The sequence below is a fragment of the Artemia franciscana genome, chromosome 2 (assembly GCF_032884065.1).
Source record: "Artemia franciscana chromosome 2, ASM3288406v1, whole genome shotgun sequence".
Classification (NCBI taxonomy): domain Eukaryota; kingdom Metazoa; phylum Arthropoda; class Branchiopoda; order Anostraca; family Artemiidae; genus Artemia; species Artemia franciscana.
The window spans coordinates 44,436,791-44,459,189 of NC_088864.1; the positions used below are offsets into that span (position 1 = coordinate 44,436,791).

The 22,399-nt window shown below is 34.9% G+C and overlaps 1 long non-coding RNA gene across 1 annotated transcript; it reads left to right on the forward strand.

The window, feature by feature from the left end:
- The first annotated feature begins 27 nt into the window (after positions 1–27).
- LOC136042470 (uncharacterized) lies at positions 28–21,678 on the forward strand. The gene is made up of 2 exons (XR_010621317.1): positions 28–124; positions 20,908–21,678. It is a non-coding gene; the product is annotated as an uncharacterized LOC136042470 (long non-coding RNA).
- The last annotated feature ends 721 nt before the right edge of the window (positions 21,679–22,399 follow it).

Genomic DNA, 22,399 nt, shown 5'->3' on the forward strand with positions numbered 1-22,399 from the left:
ACACTTTTGCCGTTTTTTGACTCATTTAAGCGCGAAAATTCAAACGTGGTTGAAGTATGTGACCTGCTCAAGAGAGTTAGAAAATATTTTTTGATAAGAAACTGAAGCAAGCATATAACTGCTGGTAAGTAAAAGCTTAAGGTGTTTATGACTTGTAGTCTACAGAAGTATACAGAGGTGCGGCCTGGATAGTAGTTAGTAGCAAACTATTTGATCCTGATCTTATTTGCTGCTGTTTAATCATTTTTTGGATGAGGGTGAACCTCAGTTGATATCCTGAATTAAGACATTAGGCTTTTGGTAAATATGCAGTTTAGGTCATGCATTTGAGAGGGTAGACCCTGTCCCATATGGGTACAGTCTAACCCACTAGAAAAATTTCTGGTAACTGTCAAGAACATGTAGGCTTATACTGTCATAGACTGAAAATCACATCCAGTGTACCAAGCACTAACTAAAAAAAAGTGCTTTTTGTCTATAATGATGAAAGGATGCAAGAACAGCAGTGAAAACTGTTTTGCTTTACATGCTGTAAGCTGTAGCCTACAACTAATCTTAGCTGTACTCCAACTTTTTTTTACGTTCCTGTAACATCATAAACCAGCACAAATTATTCAGAATCTTCTGCATTTCCAGTTCCAAAAATTTTAGGGAGGTATATGGACTAACAACAAGTCCTTTCACCTCTTTGACTTCTTCTCCAGAATAACTAGCCACTGAAAGCACTATTCTGCTCCAGTCTGCAAACTATGAATATATGCAATTATGAACAATAATACACTGTTATTGATTGTGGGAAGTGCAATACCTGAGCTACCCGTCCCCAGCAGTTTAAGGCCACTAGGCCCAGCCAGTACTAATATGGCTCTTCCTACTCATTCCTGCTCTCTTCTGCAAAATCAAAACTGTAGATAAATCATGTCCTTTTAAAATTGACTTCTTCAAGCTTTAATCTTTATTAAACAATATTTCTCTTCTTTAAGATATCAATTGCTGCCTTAAATATCTTACGGTCAATTTCCCATGGCAGGTTAAAATCCAGGATAACTGTATAAGTATTTGGAATCTTAGCCAAGGAGCATAAACACTTGAGAGTAACAGTCTCCTCACTCTGAGCCTGGCAATCAAACAATATATGCTGGATTGTTTCCTCTGCTGAAAAGCAGATTTAGCATAAAGGGGAATGATATAGCTTCTAATTAAATAACAAATTACTTAGAAGTAGGGCACCTGATTTCAGCTGGTAATATAGCACTGTATTTAATCTTGTAGGAAATGGAGATAACATTAATTTACTATGATTAACTTTGGATCTTTGCCTGATAATATCTTGTGAATTGAGGTCAGAGGAAGGACTAGGAAATAACATGGAAGCCTTTGCTGCTAGAGAATCAGCCATATCATCATATTTGATGCCTTTATGACTAGGAACATGTTGAAAATAAACTTCATTTTCTTTGATCTTAAGATTAAGAAGCTGTCTTCTAATATTATATAAATCCTTGTCATTAGCAATTCTATTAATATTTTGGATCAATAGTAATGCTGATTTAGAGTTGGAGAGACAGAGTATATTTTCAGATTCCATGTTATAATTTGTAAGTGCATCCAAGGCCAGGTGGATGGCACATAATTCAGCAGACAAGATAGAAGATCCCAATGGGAGAGGAGAATATATGTTCAAATTCAGGGATGGGATACATGCTCCTGCTCCAGCTCTTTCCCTCTGGACAGACCCATCTGTATATAGTTTTCTATAGTTGGGGTAAGCCTTTGAGATGTGTTCAGCCAAAATAGTCTGGATCTCGTAATTAGGAATGAAATCTTTACTAATAGATATAAGTTCTACTTGACAGCTTGGAGGACTCATTTCCCATGGGGGGAGGGACTCAGTTAAGGGATATGCATAAAGCAAATGTTGATTCCAGTTTGGGACCTCCAGTTGAAACTGATTCCATGACGAATGGGCATTGGGACAGGCTGACTTCTCAGCAAAGGTATGTGCATATACAGCATGCTTGGCTCCATAAGCCTGGATTTGCGAGAAATATTTTATCCTTAGACTGGATGCTTTTTCACTTAAAGACAACAATCCCGACAGTATTCTTAACTTTGACAGAGGAGTATGCTTATGCACACCCAAAGCTATTCAAATAGCAGAATTTTGTAAAGATTCAAGGATTTTGAATGAGGATGGAGGACGAGGTGAAAAAATTTGACTCCCATATTCTACATTTGAACAAACATATAATTTGTAAAAATCCAAAATAATTTTTGGGTGACATCCCCACTTACTTCCAGCAAGTCTCTTTAAAATACAAAGTCTCAGAGATTTGAAACAATAAATATGTTCATGCCACTGCATTTTAGAATCCATTAATAAACCAAGTAACTTCACTGAATTGCAATATGGGATCTCCCTTGAGAAAATTGTCAGTGGATTAGGAGGATCTTCAGTACTATTAGTAAATATAATGGCTTTTGTTTTATTGATTGAGATTGGGAAGCCAAATGCTAAAGAGAATCTCTGGACTAAACTTATATCCTGTTGAATAAGGCTTTGAAGAAGGCCAATATCCCTTCCTGACTTCCAAATAATCAAATCATCTGCATAAAGGCCAAATGATGCATGAGATACATGAAATTCAGAAACTTACAAGTTGAATAGAAGAGGGCTCAATATTGCACCTTGAGGAAGTACTCTTGTAATGGGACATTGCTCACCTCTAGACTGATTTACTTGAATGTAAAAATATCTATAAGTTAGAAAAGACTTTATAAAACTTATAAAAGAATACGGGAAGTCAAGATTTATTAGGATTTCCAATAATTTATTGTGGACTACGTTTCCATAGGCATCCGACCAGTCAAACAGAACAGCCATTGTGACATGTCTTATTTTAAGAGAGTTACAAACATCAATTTCTAGCTGGGTAATGTTGTTTAAAGAGCTATGTCCTTTTCTGAAACTTGTTTGTTCACTAGGAAAGAGATTGTTGACTTCAGCAAACCACTCAATTCTTGAATGCAGTTCCTGAAATAAGACTGCACCTTTGAATTCTTTGCCAAAAATGACAAAAATGAAAACTGTCCTCCAAAAAGCAGCAAAGCCAGCTCTGGTGCTGGAAAATGCCATAATAAAACAGGGCTTTAATGAGTTTTCAAAAGAAGAATAACTAGTACAGACAAAGGTTCAATATAACCTGAGAAATTGTACTGAATTCTTTTTCTTCTTTGCGCATTAGGTAATTTGAGGTTTTACATGGGATTTTACTTATTTAAAGAACCGCTTTTCTTTTACTTTAAAAAGAAGAACATAAATCTGGCCCTGGAATTGTGAGAAAACCATTTAAAACCTTTTTTTTTTACTTTTTAAACATTTAAAATTTTAAAGTATATTGGCTAATTTTCTAGGAGGACACTAAAAGTGTCCCTTTTTTGCAGAATTTGACACTTTAGTCACAAAAAGTTTTGGCAATCCTGATTTTTGTTGTAGAACATTGGGAAAATTGAATTAAAATAGATTGTTCCTCCTCTCTTCCTGCAAGGATTCAGGAGGCTTCTTATACTATAATCACTTTAACACTTGGTTTATATAAGATCTATCCAATTGATATCCTTTAAAAACTTGCATATCAACTTAAGTCCATCAGCACAAACCCTGTTCACTGTTCAACTCTGCTCCACTTAGTATGTCACTATTCTGTTGAATTCTTTTTTCCCTGATAGATTGCCTAATATCCTTCCTTCTGTCTTCTGTTCCTTCACATTCAAATAAAAGATGTTCTACCATTTCCTCATTTCCACAAAATGCACATCTCAGATCTTCATTATAAAAACAGGCTCTATATGTCTGAATTCCTGCATGACCTGACTTTAGTTTAAATATCACCCTGGCTTCAGATTTACATAGTGCTCCATATATTTTCTCTTCAAATTGTCTTTCTTTCTTTTGTATGATTAGTTTATTTGTTGAGAAGGCACGAGTGTCCTCAAATGTCCCTGTTTTCAATTTTTTCATCACTTCTCCAATTTGATTAACCATCCTGGGTGTAACACTTGCAAATGGTTGCCCATCTTTTATGGATGCTGGTTTTACTGCAGTGTCAGCCATTTCATTTCCACTAATGTTTGCATGTCCAGGTGCCCAATCCAATGTGATGGTTACTCCTTTTTCCAGTAGTTTCTGTAATTCTTCATGGCAATAAATCACTTCGGGAGTTACTTTATTTTCTACATAAATATTCTTGATTGCTTCTAAACCACTCTTTGAATCCAAATAGATTCTGTAATTTTCACCTATAGATTCAGAATCTATTAAGTATCTCACTGCTTGTACTATTGCAACTACTTCTGTTTTTGAAAAACCATAGTTATATCATTAGTTTGACCAGTTTAACTATATTTTTAGAGAGGATTACAAAAGCAGCCACCACTTTATTGCCCACTTTGGATACATCCATGAAGATATCTACAATGTCAAGATATTGCATCTCTTTTGTCATCTTGAATGATTGATCACAATCTAGATTATCCCACTTTTCAAATTCAGTATTGCACTGGTATAAAATGGATTCCCAGTGAGGGGTTATGAACATATTGGGCACTCTCAACATTGATGTCAGCTGACAATCCGTTTGAAACTCTTCCATTATCTCCTTTGCCCTCACAATACTAAAATGTTTTTTCCATGAACACCACAATCTTTTAGCATTCTTGATTTAATTGGGTTTGACTGGTCAGCTATCCATGTCTTCCACAAAAACTTTAATTTTGTTGTGTATCTCTTGCTGCCAATTCCACTCTTTGACTTGAGAAAGCTCCATGGAGTTATCTTGCTTGCTCCAAAAGCTGTCCTTAAAGCACTATATTGAATAGTTTCCAGCTCCTTTAACAAAAACTTTGACGCTACCATATAAATTATTCCTCTGTATTCCAATTTCGCTCTTATGTATTTTATATAAAATTCTATAAAAAATTTAGGTTTTGGGCCAAAATTTGCTCCACATAACATTTTCATAATATTTAATCTTTTGGCACACTCTCTCTTTAACTGTCTTATATGAGTTTTAAACGTCGAATTTCTATCAATTGTAATTCCAAGCCATTTAAATTCATTCACGTTTTCGATTTCCTCCCCATCTAGAAAAAGGAGAGGAGCCGAGTACTTTTTTCTTCATGTGATTACCATTGCTTTTTTTATGGACTGAAAACTGCGCACAATTTATCTTGTCCTCATTTCCGCTAATTTTATTTTCTCCTGGGCCACCCGTTGTCCCTCTTCAATACTATCACACACTATCCACATTCCATTATCATCAGTAAAAATTTCAGCTCTATCCTCTTCTGTATCCAGTGGTATATCAAATTCATTTATGTTTTAATAATTGGGCCCCAATGAGGAGCCTTGTGGAACACTGTGTCTTCTCAGTACCTTTCTTTCCAAATATGTTTTGCCCAATTTTACTGTCACTTCTCGCTCTTGTAGATAATCATAATCCTTCAATCCTTCTAGTATATGTTGATGAACCATACTATCAAAAGCACTACTCACATCAAAGAAAGCTGCTAAATAGATTTTCTTATTTTCCAAACAATATACTGCGTCATTTACACATATTTGTAACACTTCTATAGTAGATCTATTCTTTCTAAAACCTCATTGAACATCTTTCAAAGTGTTTGTTTTTTCCATTTTCCATGTAAGCCTCTCCTTAACCATTCTTTCATAAACTTTTCCTAAGACAGGTAGTAGAGTAATCATCCTTAAGTTTTCAATTTTGAATTATCTTTGCCTTGTTTAGGAATCATAGTCACTAACCCATCCTTCCATATTTTTGGAAATTTTCCATCTTCCCAGGCCTTGTTAATAATTTATAACAATGTTTTTATTCATTTGTCACTTAAATGTTTGATATATGGTACTGTGGTTAAATCATGTTTAAACCTGGAGCTGTTCATGGTAACTTTCGAATCACTTTCTTTATCTCCTCTACTGTAAAATGTCTATTTGTGTGCAATCAAATCTCCTATAGTCAATAGTTTCTCCCCTCCAGGCACTGCATCTATAATTTTTTCTTGACCACGATCACTTAAGAGTAAGTTACCGTCTGGTATATAAACATTGAATATATTAAGCTTTATTTTTAAGATGTAGTTTACATCCAACAACCTCAATTTGATAATCCTCCTGCATTGACAAACAATTTGGGATATAATTGATTCCTTTATTAATTCCAATAATCACTCCACCTCTCTCTTTATTCGATCTATCTAATATCACCATTTTATAATCTCTGAATGGTGGATTTAAATATGGTTTCAAATAAGTCTCTTGAATGCAAAACATATCTATATTATTCTTAATGCAATAGTCTAGTACTAGATCCTTATTCACTTTAACCAATGATCTTGCATTCCAAGACATAATTGTTATGTTTGATTTAACAGTCATTTATTTATACACTGATTCAAAATAAGACTGGTATTCATAGGCATGATTCCCAAACTTTCAATAAAATTACAGAGTTTATCTACTTTTCTCTGATAGGCAGGTTCTCTATGCATAAAATTTCTTGTGACGACACTAGACCAATCATAACCTTATTTAGTATATTACTCATTATTCTTTGCTGCATCTGACTATTTTCATTATCCCTAAAAGACACGTTTATTTTTGCTTGTTCTTTATATACCTGTTTGTTAGTCACTTCAGCATATGACCTATAAACTATTTCAGCTCTTCTAAAACTCATTTGATGACTTTATGCAACTATTAGAATCTTAGTATTGTCTGACAATATTGATATAAACGGGGAGTTGACACGTCTGCCATTCATGCTTTTTTACGATATGTATAACCATCTTGCTGTTGTAATCAAGCTACCTGATGGGACCATAACACGTTTCGTTATTCCAGTCCGTCGAGGCGTCAGAAAGGGTGCCCTTACCTCTCCAGTTGCCTTTAATAACTGTATCCTGAACGCCCAATCCAGCGCAGTTCCTTCGTGTATTTTAAAAGGGATTGATGTGTCACTAATCGCTTATGCAGATGATATTTTTAACCCCAGTCGAACAGTACAGTCGTTCGAAAGAAATTTTGCTATTTTAAGTAAAGAATATGCTAAGATTAACCTTACATTCAATAGAGAAAAATCGGACGTGGTTCTGTTCAACTGGGTTGAAACTCGAGCAGGATTTACTATTAATCTCGACGGCGCGCCAGTTTTCCCAAAATCACAAATGAAATATTTAGGACTTCCTATTGGTGACACTCTTAAAGCAACTAGAAGGCTCTTGATCCTTCATTTCCAACGTCGAACAGCAACTGCATACGGAAGCTTGGTAGCAAACAAACCGCGACTCAACCGCAAACTGCTAGCGAAACCTTACAATGCTTCTGCACTCCCGAATTTCCTATACCTTGCACCTTTTTGGCGTACGTTTACGATAACCGAGACGAAGGAACTTCTGCGAATCTATTTCCGGTATGCCAAATACCTGCTTGCCCTTCCACCATGGTCAAGCAACTCCTGGGTCATTCAAAGATACGGCATCATAGACCCGAATGCTTCAATCAGAAAAAGCATAGAAGCTTATAATAGTAGAATCGGTCGGCACCCATGGAGCGCTATTTTGATTCAATGAATGTTTCGCTTTTGTATGTTTTAATTGTTTTTAAGTAAGGTGAAGTGTTGCAAAGTTTTTTGTGTAGTTTTTTAGGTCATTTCCGTTTTCCTCTTTTCTTTTATTCACATTATACTCCGTTTTTCATGTGTATTATAATGGGTTATAAATAAATTCGATTCAATTCAATAATAATGTTTTATTTTCTAGATTGTTGTTCTTCATTTGACACAGTCCAGATGCATGCTTTCCAGCACATTGTAGGCAAATTTCTTCTTTAGCTGGGCAATATTTCTTTTCATGTCCATATCTTTAGCACTTTTGACATTGTAGCAATTGCCTCTTACGTTCATGCACAATCCGCCTCCCCCCCCCATCCAGACCACTAGAGGAAGCAAGTTATTTTCAAATGTTATCAATATTGCTAGACTGTCTTCCATTTTTCTAGTCTCTCAGTTAAATCTTTTTTGCCTTGTGGCCCCAATTATTGTAATTAGGCTATCTAAACTATCTAAAATATCATCTTCTGAAACATCAAGGGGTATTCCCTTAATTATCTCTCTTACTGTCCCTCCTCTTCTTTGGCTTTTATTGCAAAACCACACATTTGACTTTGCTTCAAAATTTTCTCAGCTGCCACCTCATTTTTCACAAAAACAACCATTTTCCTTCTTTCATCAAAAACTTCAAACTCAAACTTGTTTTCTTTTAATAGTTCTTCACCGACGGAGGGACCTTAGTAGTCAAGAAGCGTCGTTAATCTGATACAATAATAGTTCTTCATGCACTTTGAGAGTCTGAAATCTTCTGGGAATCTTCTTGATTCCTCTTCCTCCTTTACTTCAATGACCATTCCAATCTTGAAAAGTTCTTCTTCTGGTATTTCAAAATATTGTTTACTATTAGTCAAGAAGCGTCGTTAATCTGATACAATAATTGTTTTTCATGCAATTTGAGAGTCTGAAATCTTCTGGGAATCTTCTTGATTCCTCTTCCTCCTTTACTTCAATGACCATTCCAATCTTGAAAAGTTCTTCTTCTGGTATTTCAAATTATTGTTTACTATTTAATTTTGTTGACACCCACTGTCTCTGGTTTGGCTCCATATTCACCCCTTCCTTTCCATCTTTTGGAATCTGGGATTAGAGTACAACCTTGTTCACTAAATTATACTTTTTTGATTGAGGTTGTTGATACTCAGTATCCATAGCTCTTCTTTTTGTAGCTAATTTGTTATCTATTTTAGTGTTCACACCTTCTAGAACATGAAACATGTCTATTTCCTGTTCAGCATTTGCTTCTCTGCTTCTTGGTAAGGGTGGATACTCCTGATCAAGTAATGGGCTGTATCTGTTTTGTGTGGTTACCATTGGTACATAGGATGATAAACTGGGCAAGCACATGTTATTAGGGCTATTAGAAGATTGGGTTGGTATAAAAATTTGCCCATACTGGTTAACTACAGGTACAGTTGTTAATCCTTGCATATTTTGGTAGCCATAGGGGATTTTGACTGGAGCCCCTGATGGGTCCATTATTGTCCACTTTCCTCTTCTTGCAAAATATATTCTTTAAGTCTTTCCAAATTAACAATATTTTATCTCCTTTCACACTAAAACTCTAGTCCGTCCTTTTCAACTCTGTGACGATTGAATTGGATAACTTTGAAGTCTCTAAAATTCACATTCAATAATTTTCTTGTCTGTTGGGAAAATTTCACTGTTTATTCCAGATTTTCAAACTTTTCCAAGGGCGCCGGTAGAAAATATTCCAGGGGGGTAGACACCAAAATAGGAGTATTGGTTGGGTGACAGATTAAGTGGCTTAGGGCACCAAACTGCGACTTTAGCCTCAAGAAGACGAACTTGCGATCTATTTAAAATCTTGAGAGGCCAATTAATTTAAAATCATCAGTAACTATATTTAAGATTTTACAGTTTTTTGGGGCAATTTTCCCATTCAGGTGATTTCTTCTAATTTCTTATAATAAGAATTTAGGAAAAATTATCATTGAAAAAATGAGAACAGTGATTCAAACCGGTCAAAACGTTTGTATAGCTATGTGTTGACATACCTGTCAAGCATTATGAAGAACACAAAACTCTTTTACTTCCTCACAATCAATCATTGCCTGCAATTTGAATGCTGTCTTATTACTAAAGACTTTAATCAATTCTATACAGAGACAATTTACCAGATAAGAGGGGGGATAGGGTTAAATTAATGAAGATAGGCTGTAGTATAGGGCAGAAATGATGCAGGAATATGTACCAGTAAATTATATTTTGATCAAGATTTTATCTTTTTTAAACAGGGACAGCAGACTCGCAATCTTGGACTTGATGTGACTGTCCATGGGTTTTGATAAGTAGGACTAAGTTAGTTGGGATAGGTTGGCTACAATCTTGAAGACATTGTTCTTGACATTTAAATTTTGGCAAAAATTAGGCCTATCCTTACAGCCAAGCCTAAGATTTAATTTCAATTATTTTGCTCCACAATAACTGTCTTAGATCAAACCTGCCCAAGATTTTGTTGTTTTCTTTTTAAGGATTAGGGCAGTATCTTTTGGAGGGTGGGAAGGGATGATTTATTTATTCATCCAATAGCTTATAAGCTAAAAGGCTTGTAAGCATAGCATACAAAATGAAAATCAAAACCGGCAACTGCTAGAATATTTAACAAAAGTCAATGGTAAACTTATGTTTGACAATATAAATCCTGTAAAAAGTGGTATTTTCTAACTCAATTTTAAAACTAGGAACAGTACAAGCAGTGACATGACTATCAGGTAATGAGTTCCAAAGTTTTATTAATCTACTTACAAAAGACATCTCACCTATTTTGAATTTTGGTGCGGGGGAGGGGGGTTAAATTTCAATGCGTTTTGCCTGGTTGATGTATAATGGCTTCTTTGAAAGAAATTTCTGAATCCAAATTTACAATGCCGTTTGTAATACTGTGGACATTGAAAAGATCAAAACGCTTCCGATGGAAGTGAAGACATGGCAATCTTGACGCCTCTAAACGTTGTGAATACGACAAATGCCACGGGTAGGGAATTAGCTTTGTTGCAGATCTTTGTACTGATTCAATTTTCTTCCTATCAACTTTATCTATAGGGTAGCATACCAGAGAGCAATATCATGTGACAGGAAGCTGCCACATCTAGTGCCATTTCTAATAACAAATGTATTTAAAATATTATTTTTTTACAAAAAACTGCATTTTCATGTACAAGCTTTTTCTATTTATAACAGATGAGACAATGCATCGATTTTCCTGTTTTCTAGCCCACTTTGACTACAAATGTCGAAGTGGTACTCTTGGAGTGCCAGGAACCAGCGTGTTAAGCAAGCGTTGTTGCTCCGAGCCATATTAAACAGTTGAAATGGGTTATGATCAGTTTCGACGATGAACTTCTGGCCTTCGAGGTAGTACCAAAAACTTTCCACACCCGATTTTAACGCCAAAGCATCACGCTCCACTGTCGAATAGCACTGTTCCGCTGGTGATAGATTCTTACTTTTATAGGCAATGGGGTGCTCGTCTCCGTTGCCTTGAGTCATGACTGCTCCAACCCCCATGTTCGAAGTATCCATTTGAAGCACAAACTCTTTGGCAAAATCTGTACTGCTCAGGACAGGGGCGGTCGTGAGTGCGGTTTCGAGGCCTCGAAGGCTACTCTCTGCTCCCAAGACAGCATAAAGTGGTTTGTATTTCGTTTCTGAAGAAGATCTGTCAGCGGCAACACAACAGGAGAGAAATTTGCGGACAAGCCTCTGGCAATATGCAGCGATGCTAAGAGATGATCTTACTTCACTTTTGGTGGCAGGCTCCAGAAAGTCTTCACAGCTTCTATCTTGCTTTCAAGCGGTGTGATTTTGCCATTTCCCATTTTGTGGCCCAAATACTGAGCTTCATCCAGTCCAAACTTGCATTTGTCAGGATGAATGTGAAGACCAGTAGCTGCTATCCTTCCCAAGACCTCCTTTAGATGCTACTCGTGATCTTCCTAATATTATAATATTAACTATTAGCGTTTACCTTCTAAGCTTATATTTCTTTGTTCTTCAATTTGATTTTGACTTGTTGTAATTGTCGTTTTCGTAAAAATTCTAGCCCCACATTTCTTTGTTCTTCATTTTTGTTTCGCACTACTTCAGACATTTTTCGATGCCCTTTACCATAGCTATTTGGTTCTATCTCGATGAGCGTAAAACCAACAAAAATGGAAAGAACCCTTTAAAGAACTGGTAAGTAAGAAAAATTGCCATTGGTTGCTGATTTGGGAATGGTAAACCTTGTATAAACAAATCTTAATAGTAAAATGTTATTTTGAATACAAATTAAATGGAATTTCAAAAAATATCAAAAACCCCGAATGGTTCCATTCCTTTTAATTAACACTTACGTAGTTTAATGGACCTTTATAGGTCTGTACTGGGTTGTGTGCCACAGTTTGTTGGCGTCGAAGATCACTTCTGGATTTTGCGCCTAATTTAGTTGGCGTCGAAGATTCCGATGGCGTTGTTCTAATCTATATATATAAAAATAAGTTGTCTGTGTGTGTGTGTGTGTCGAGTGACGTCATGTTTGTGTGTCGACTGACGTCATGTTTGTGTGTCGACTGACGTCATGTTTGTTGACTGACGAAATTACAGACCGGGACATTAGGACACAAATGACGACCGGGACATAGGGAATATAAATGACGACTGGGACACTCAAAGAGAAAGCGACCGGGACACAAGGAATGTTCAATTAGCAATCACCATCAACAAAGCACCGGGACACAAATGACGACCGGGACACAGGGAATATAAATGACGACCAGGACACTCAAAGAGAAATTACAGACCGGGACACCGGAACACAAATGACGACCGGGACAAAAATGACGACCGGGAAACAGGGAATATAAATGACGACCGCGGCACTCAAAGAGAAATTATAGACTGGGACACAGGGAAACAACAACAACGGGGACGCCAGGGGGCACAGGGGGATATATAAATGACGACGGGGACACAGGGAATGTTCGATTAGCAATCACCATCAACAAAGCTCAAGGGCAATCATTAGAATAATGAGGTATAGATCTGAATACAGATTGTTTTTCCCATGGACAATTATATGTTGCATGTTCAAGAGTCGGTAAACCTGACAATCTATTTATATGCACAGACAATGGGACAGCCAAGAATGTTGTATATTCGCAAGTTTTACGTAGTTAAATATATATATATATATATATATATATATATATATATATATATATATATATATATATATATATATATATATATATCTATCTATCTATATTCACAGGTGGGACACAGGGACACAACTACAATGGCGCGTAACTAATATGGCGCGTAACGACTTACGCGCGCGGGGGGGCTTAGGGGGGCGCTAAGCGCCCCCACCAACTAGGTGTTGGGGTGGCTCGAAGCGTTACCCCAATAGCTAGTAGTGTAATATTTCTATCTACTTCACTTTCCTTTTGATTTTTTTCTGAGTCTTGCTCTCGCTTGTCTTCTAACAGCACAGTTTTTTCGTTCTTCATTATCATTTTTGACTCGTTCTGATACTCGCTTTCTTGTATCTGCTAACCGCACACTTCTTTGTTCTTCACTTTTATTTTGACACGTTCTGGTTCTCGCTGTCACTTGTAATTCTTGCTCTCACTTATCTTCTAGCTGGCTTATTTTTTGTCCTTGCTGATTCCAACCTTCTAACCAGTTGTTATGGCGTTGTTCTTCTAACCTAATATTTCTTTCTACTTCACTTTTATTATTGATAAAAGTGGATATAACATTGACTTTTAAAATTTTCAGATATTTGTCTAGTTTCAATTAATAAAATTAATTTTTTGGTGACACCATAAATATTTTGAAGCTCAGATAATAGCTTTAGAGATTCGGAACTTAGAACTAAGATAAAATAACATTTATTCAAAAACAAAATTAACATACTTTTAAGTACAATTCAAAATTACATTGACACTTGATTTCATTACAATACTGGTGTACACAAAAATGATGTCATTGACATGAATTTTGTTCTTTCAAAATTCAGTCTCTTAACAAATTTTCTCAAACTTCTAACCCATGTAGATGGTTCTTGTAGGCTAGAATATCTTAGTGTCTCAAGTTCTTCAGCGCACATGTCTTTGCTAGTCGTTTTCAAATTTGACACGTTTTGATACATACTGTCGTATATATTCTAACTGCACCGGTCTTTCCTCTTTGGAGTATGAGTGCTTCATGTAATTTAGCAATACCCTTTACTTTTGCTGCCCATATTGGTCTTGTCACAATTGATGGTCCATGTTGTTGATTTTCACTCATTATGAATTTAAATTGTTTGGACTGTTCTCGTGATCTTATCACGTATGATAGTTCAGGTGGTGGTTCCAAAGAATCATCATTTGTAACAACTGCAAATGTTTGTTTTTTGAGTCTTCCTACTGACATTATATAAATATCTTTTCAATATGTAACGTTCTACTCATAAAATCATGCATTGAGTAGATTAAAATCTAAAAACTGTTTTAAGATTTTTGGCATTTTTCTAGTTTGAATTAAAAAACTAAAATTATTGCAGTAACCATAAATTATATTTTTGCAATTTACATAATAACTTTAGCGATTCTGAACTTAAAACGAAAATAAAATATTTTTTTTATGGAAATATATCACAACATTGTAGAGATTACATGATAGAGATGTCAGTATAGAGATATCTCTGGAAGCGCAAATGAATAAATACAAAAAAATTTGACTTTACTAAGTAGATTCACTAAAGAACAATTTCCAGAAAATGCATAAGATTCTCAGAGTAGAATTTTCTAATTTTTGTATTCTACAAATTCGGTCAGTGTTATCACTAATTTCTCATTTCATAAAAATTTTCCACTCGTTTTAATGAGATTTTTTTCACATTTAGGGAGAGATAGTTTATTTCATAAAGAATGAAATTCTTTGTTATCTCTTTTATTTTGTTATTATGTTTCGCTAGAAATACTTTTGGGCTTACACCAACTCCTTCAGAAAAGGAAAATGACACATTTTTCTCATTTTTCTCTAAAAAATTATATTGGCAAAGTCCTTTTCAAGCAGAAAACTGCACAATAAGATCTAAGCCAAAGCACCATTTCTGTATGATTGATAATGACGTGGAAGGCACTTCAAAACGAGAATGTGGTCTATTTTTACCAAGACAACAACACCCTCGAGGGGGGCTAATGAGCATATTTGATATCCGGGGTGAAGGGAATGTCAAAGCCGTTTTTGTAAGTTCTAACGGGGCAGAGCTCTTTGAAATATCTCTAAGAAATAATACTAATCCTGGATACTCCTCTATTTCTTACATTGATAACTATGGCAATACAAATTTTCTTGTAACCTCTAAAATAAGCCATCGAATGTTTGAAAGGCAAAGGTTCACAAGAATAATCTTTAGCGTTAGAAAAATTTATAACCAACTTACGGTAGAATTGGAATCTGCAGTGGACCCAGTCTTGAAATTCAAGTATGTTGACCCTGTAGTTATGCCTAGGCTACCGTTCGGAAAATTTGAGCGGCGAAAACTGTTTTTCCAGGATGTAAAAAACGAATTTAAATATCTGAAAATTAGGTGTGGTCACATAGAACTGTTCTGGGACTCCCCTTTTATTCAGGTAAGAACCTGTGGAGATGAAGACAACCCCTCTGCTGATTGCGATCGGAGTGATAAATACTTCAAATTTATAGAAGAAAAAAGACAAAGGGAGTTCAACAAAAAAGGGGAAACGAAAGAGATGATTTCGAAGACTACACTACCTTTCCACAACGATAATTAAAAGTTCAAATAGGGATAAAATCCTTTTAATAGACAGCAATAAATATATTACTGTCTATTAAAGCATTTTTTTAAATTTTATTTATCGTAAATGAAAAGAAAGTGTTAGTCCTGTGGTGGCGCAGTGGATTTGACCTTAGCTTGGTAATACGGGACCCAGAGATCGAATCACGCTACAGGAATGCACTGCAGGGACCATAGGAGTCAAGAAGCGTCGTTAATTCTTATAATAATAACTAGCTGTTGGGGTGGCGCTTCGCGCCACCCCAACACCTAGTTGGTGGGGGCGCTTCGCGCCCCCCAAGCCCCTCCGCGCGCGTAAGTCGTTACGTGCCATATTAGTTACGCGCCATTGTAGTTGTGTCCCTGTGTCCCACCTGTGAATATAGATAGATGTGTCCCCGTCGTCATTTATATATCCCCTTGTGCCCCCCCGGCGTCCCCGCTGTAGTTGTATATTCCCTGTGTCCCGGTCGTCATTTTAGTCCCGGTGTCCCGGTCTGTAGTGTCATCTTATAATGACGTCATATACAAAGCCTTATATACTTATAATGACGTCATATGCAAACCCACAAACAAACGACCATGCCTACAAACAACTTATTTTTATATACATATAGATAAAGTTTCTTTTTTAGTTTTTCTCTTTTTTAGTTTTGCAGCTTTTTTTATTTTTTATAGCTTTTTTTTCTTTTCAGTTTTTTACCTTTTTTATTTTTTTGCTTTTTTTAAAGTTTTTTCTTTTTAGGTTTTTTCTTTTTTTAGCTTTTTTCGCGCCATATTAGTTACGCACCATTGTAGTTGTGTCCCTGTGCCCCACCTGTGAATATAGATATATATATATATATAAAAATAAGTTGTCTGTGGATGGATGGATGGATGGATGTGTGGATGGATGTGTCAGGTGACGTCACCTGAAAAAACTGGATTAGGTGACGTCAAAACTGAAAAAACTAAAAAAAGGCAAAAACTACAAAAAAAACTAAAAACTAATAAAAAAAATAAAAAAGCTAAAAAACTAAAAAAACTATAAAGGTAAAAACCAATAAAAAACTAAAAAAAAAACTGAAAAAAAAACTGAAAAAACTAAAAAAAGGCAAAAACTACAAAAAAAAACTAAAAACTAATAAAAAAAGTAAAAAAGCTAAAAAACTAAAAAAACTAAAAAAACTAAAAAAAGGTAAAAAACTAAAAAAAATAAAAAATAAAAAAAAACTAAAAAAAAGGAAAAAACTGAAAAATAAGCTAAAATAAAGGTAAAAACCAATAAAAAACTAAAAAAAAAAAGGAAAAAACTAATAAATGACGACACTCAAAGAGAAAGCGACCAGGACAAAAAACTAAAAAAAAAGGCAAAAACTACAAAAAAACTAAAAACTAATAAAAAAAATAAAAAAGCTAAAAAACTAAAAAAACTAAAAAAAGGTAAAAAACTAAAAAAACTAAAAACTAAAAAAAAACTAAAAAAGGTAAAAACTAAAAGAACTAAAAAAGAAAAAAATAAATGACGACACTCAAAGAGAAAGCGACCAGGACAAAAGGAATGTTCGATTAGCAATCAACAAAGCACCGGGACACAGGGAGTATAAATGACGACCAGGACACAAGTAAAAAAAAAAATTAACAAAACTAAAAAGAAGGTAAAAACTACAAAAAAACTAAAAAGAAAAAAAAACTAAAAACTAATAAAAAAACTAAAAAATCTAAAAATCTAAATAAACTAAAAAAGAAAAAAAAGGAAAAAAATAAAGGAGAAAAACAAAACTAAAAAACGAATGTATATACAGACCGGTACACCGGGATACAAATGACGACCGGGACACAGGGAATATAAATAACGACCGGGACACAGGGACACAACTACAACGGGGACACCGGGGGAAACAGGGGGATATAAATGACGACCGGGACAAAAAAACTAAAAAGAAATAAAAACTAAAAACTAATAAAAAAAACTAAAAAATCTAAAAATCTAAATAAGCTAAAAAAGAAAAAAAAAGGAAAAAAATAAAGGAGAAAAACAAAACTAAAAAACGAATGTATATACAGACCGGGACACCGGGATACAAATGATGACCGGGACCCGGGACACAGGGAATATAAATGACGACCGGGACACAGGGACACAACTACAACGGGGACACCGGGGGAAACAGGGGGATAACCTGACAATCTATTTATATGCAAAGACAATGGGACAGCAAAGAATGTTGTATATTCGCAAGTTTTACGTAGTTAAAACCATATATATATATATATATCTATATTCACAGGTGGGACATAGGGACACAACTACAATGGCGCGTAACTATTATGGCGCGTAACGACTTACGCGCGCGGGGGGGCTTGGGGGGGGCGCGAAGCGCCCCCACCAACTAGGTGTTGGGGTGGCGCGAAGCGCCACCCCAACAGCTAGTATATATATATATATATATATATATATATATATATATATATATATATATATATATATATATATATATATATATATATATATATATATATATATTTAACTACGTAAAACTTGCGAATATACAACATTCTTTGCTGTCCCATTGTCTGTTTATATAAAGAGATTGTCAGGTTTACCAACTCTTGAACATGCAACATAATAATTGTCCATGGGATAACAATCCGTATTCAGATCTATACCGCATTTTTCTAACGATTGCCCTTGAGCTTTGTTGATGATGATGGCTGATCGAACATTCCCTGTGTCCCGGTTGTTATTTATATATCCTCCCTGTGCCCCCCGGCGTCCCCGTTGTAGTTGTGTCCCTGTGTCACAGTCGTTATTTATATTCCCTGTGTCCTGGTCGTTATTTGTGTCCCGGTGTCCCAGTCTGTAATTTCTCTTTGAGTGTCCCGTTCGTCATTTATATTCCCTGTTTCCTGGTCGTCCTTTGTGTCCCGGTGTCCTAGTCTGAAATTTCGTCAGTCGACAAACATGACGTCGGTCGACAAACAACTTCATGACGGAATAATGCTCAATCCTCATAAAGACGTCAGTCGACAAACATGACATCAGTCGACACACAAACATGACGTCAGTCAACAGACATGCAACTTATTTTTATATATATAGATATAGTTTCTTTTTTAGTTTTAATTTTTTTTAGTTTTGCAGCTTTTTTAGTTTTTTTAGCTTTTTTTTCTTTTTAGTTTTTTACCTTTTTATGGCACTTGGTGTTAACCAAGTGACATATAGCAATCGCAAATTCTGTCGTTCAATGTTTATTCTAACATTGACAGTTGGAAAAATATTCACGTGCCAAGCATGCTAAAGCTCAACAATTTATAATAAACCTCAAATTTTAAGTATCTGTTTTAAGGTTTTCGAATTACTTTAATCTATTGTCAAAATATTTTGACATATTTATGCAATTCCCAGTTTTTACATTTTTAGTTTCAGTTTTCTTTTTCTTCTTTATTTTTCAGACGTAAATACATATCACCGAACCTTTGATTTTTTTAACTAAAATCTGGTAGGCATTGATAACCTTATCCAAGTCAAAATCCCAAACCCAATCATCATCGCTATCATTTTCAGTTTTGATACGTTTTGACTCTCGCTGTCCAGGTTGATCTTCATCTAATTGCGTGGTTTTGCGTTCTTTAGCCGCAAGCCTTTTGGCATTAGCTCTTTGAGCAGCTTCCTCGGCTGTTTCTTCTGTTGTAGGATTTGGTAACATTCTATCTTTTTCAATGTTTTTCAATTTGTCAATTTTCATTCTAACATTGACAGTTAAAAAAATCTTCACGTACCAAGCTTGATAAACTCAACAATTTATAATAAACCTCAGATTTTAAGTATCTTTTTTAAGCTTTTCAAATTACATTAATATATTGACAAAATATTTCGAAATATTTATGCAATACCCAGTTTTTACTTTTAAACCCTCAACACAAAAATACATACAACTTATTTTTATATATATAGAAGATATAATCTGGCGTAACAGACATAGTGTAACAGACATAACAGACAGACAACTTATTTATATATATATAAGATAATAAAAAAGAAAATGTTAACTAATAATACTGGAATTTTGTATATAACCGATGAAATTTCGTAGTTTAAAAAATAAACCGAACGAAAATGAAATGTGTCTCTCCGTTGAGTAAATAGGTAAAATATTTGAGAGAAAAATTAAAATTCTTTATTTTAGACTAGGAATCATTACACAAAACAGGCTAATAGGATTCTAATTTACTTTATAGACTTTTATGGTATAACACGCATCCGTGCTCTGTCTTCTGGCAAAAAATGCGAAATTCCACATTTGTAGATAGGAGCTTGAAACTTCTACAATTAGGTTCTCTGATACGCTGAATCTGATGGTTGAATTTTCGTTAAGATTGTATCGCTTTTAGGGGATGTTTCCCCCTACTTTCTAAAATGAGGCGAATTTTCTCAGGCTCGTAACTTTTGATGGGTATAACTGATCTTGATGAATCTTGTATATTTAATATCAGCATTAAAATGTGATTCTTTTGATGTAACTATTGGTATATAAAATTCCATTTTTTAGAGTTTCGGTTACTATTGAGCCGGATCGCTCCTTACTACAGTTCGTTCCCACGAACTGTTTGATTTTTTCATCATGAAGTGCCTGATGGTACTATAAACGGCACTTTTGATTCCAGGTCTCGAGTGGAAAAGCTGGGGCTACTGGGCTACGAAAACTTCTTGGAGAGATGTCTAATGGGTCATTTGAAAACCATTGCTCATATCTACATGCTTTTTATGAATTCTACCATCCGTAGGTGCCATATAACACTAAAAATGGCACCTTTGGTACCATTTCTTAAGTGAAAAGCTTAAAAGTATATAACGGTAGCATCGTAATAATTATGGCCCAAAACCCTAACTGGATGTCTACAAGAGCCACTCCTATATATTCTCCCTCCCAGCTCTCTTAGTAAGTTTCAGTAATCAATCAGGAGAAATTGCTACGAACTGTCTGTCTGTAACACGGTCAGCCGATGTCAATTAAGGCTCGCAAAATTACTACTAAGATATTTAATGTTCTTAAGAGGAAGAAATTCATAGAATAACAAACAATTGGATTTTGAAATTCCAAATAACAAACAGAAATATAATTAGTTGGTTTATTTGCACTATCTTTATTGATATATGTTAGATTTACTGTGAAACAATAATTTTTTGTCGTTTTAAGTTTCAACTTCGCTCTTACTGCTCTCAGAAAAAAACTTTATTTTTTGAATCCTTTAAAGACGCTGAAATAACACGTTCCTTTTTCAATTAAATTTGATAATTAAGCCACACTCTGTAGTGGCATAATTATCGCGTTATTCTTTAGTTTTCGGTCAAATTTTTGTTTGCAATCCAATTTGATTTGTGGCTGTTTCTTGTTTATGTTTTTTTTAGGTATTAAGAGTTCATGACCTATCTAGATTTTTTTTTTTCAGGCCAGAAAATTCCAGCCAGCCAAGTTTCAAAAACAAATATGGAGAGTACAATTCAAAAAAAAATATGGAAAGTTCAAAATTTTCAAAAACAAATATGGAGAGCATATAATGTAAAGAGAGTAGAATATGTTAATCCAACGTAAGATATGCACATATGAATGTTTATTTGACTACGGCCAAGTTTTCTGTGTGTGTGGGAGGGCATGTTCTTAAAAACAGCAAGCACAGACAAACTACAGAAAGATTGTTTGAAAATAGGACCTCAGCCGCGTCATTATTAGGTGTGTCAAAATTCAAATAAGTTTGTTTAATCAAGACCTGTCCTGGGAAAGTTTTTCTTAAAAAATCCAACCCATAGCATAAAAACCATAGCTAAGGTGAACTTAAGCATCATTTTCATCTGATAAGTGACAAAGCTATTTGAATATCCAATTCTAATTATGTTATTAAATTTACCTGATAGCAGATAAAAAGTGCTAAATGAAGTCACCACCTCATTCTAAATGAGTGTTTATCAACATTAGAGGTGTTTTCGTGACTTGTGCGGCATAGGTCTTTGCGTCAAAACATAGAACATCTTGTATAAATTGGGTCGTTCATTTTCTTTTTCTTTCAGAGGCATATAATCAGTGCACCTGTTTGAAAACCAGAAGATATGGACGTTGTGATTATCGAAGAAAAAGTTGCAGCTATATCCAACTGAAACATTTTTAAAAACATTTTATGTACATAGGCAATAGCTGTCTCAAATCTATTCAAATCTTTCTACGATTTCTTAAGTTCAACATGAAAGATTAAATCGCAATTAAATGAACTTGAGAGATCCAAGTTATTCTTGGATACGATAAAATCCTGAACAGCCACGTGCATGGATTTTTTACAGTCACAGTTTCCTTTCCATTTTTTGTACAGTTTGCTTTCTAATTTTTACAGTTACTGGAGTGATCCTGTTAACCCTAAAAAAAAAACAACTTATCAGTCCCCAAAATTCTTAGGAAAAAATGAAAATTGTATAGCTTTGCTTCTATGAATTTGAAATCTCCAAAAAAACTTCTTGATACATTCCAAATTTGCTGGTGCAATTTCAAAAGGATCCCTGCAATCTTTTACGATGGATATTAGAACATATCCTGCGATTTCCATAAAATGCAACATTTGTTTGCAATAGCAAAGGATCAGGCGGAGACGCTTTACTTTAGTTATTTGGAAGATTATAATGCTCGCGTTATGTCAAGTGAGAAGCCAGTAAGATGCTCTGGCCTGATTTCAACTGTGGCCCGCATTAACAGTTTCTAAAATGAATCTCTTTGTGCATACGTTACATTCATCATCTTTGGCGCCAGTTTGAGTTTATAAAAGGATGACAACAGATACCCTCATGGAATGGGGGGCTGATAATTTAAAAATCTTGAGATCCTATACTCAAACCAGTAAAAATAGTTTTTTGTTTTATAAGGCTCAACACGAAATATGGCTAAACATTCATTGGAGA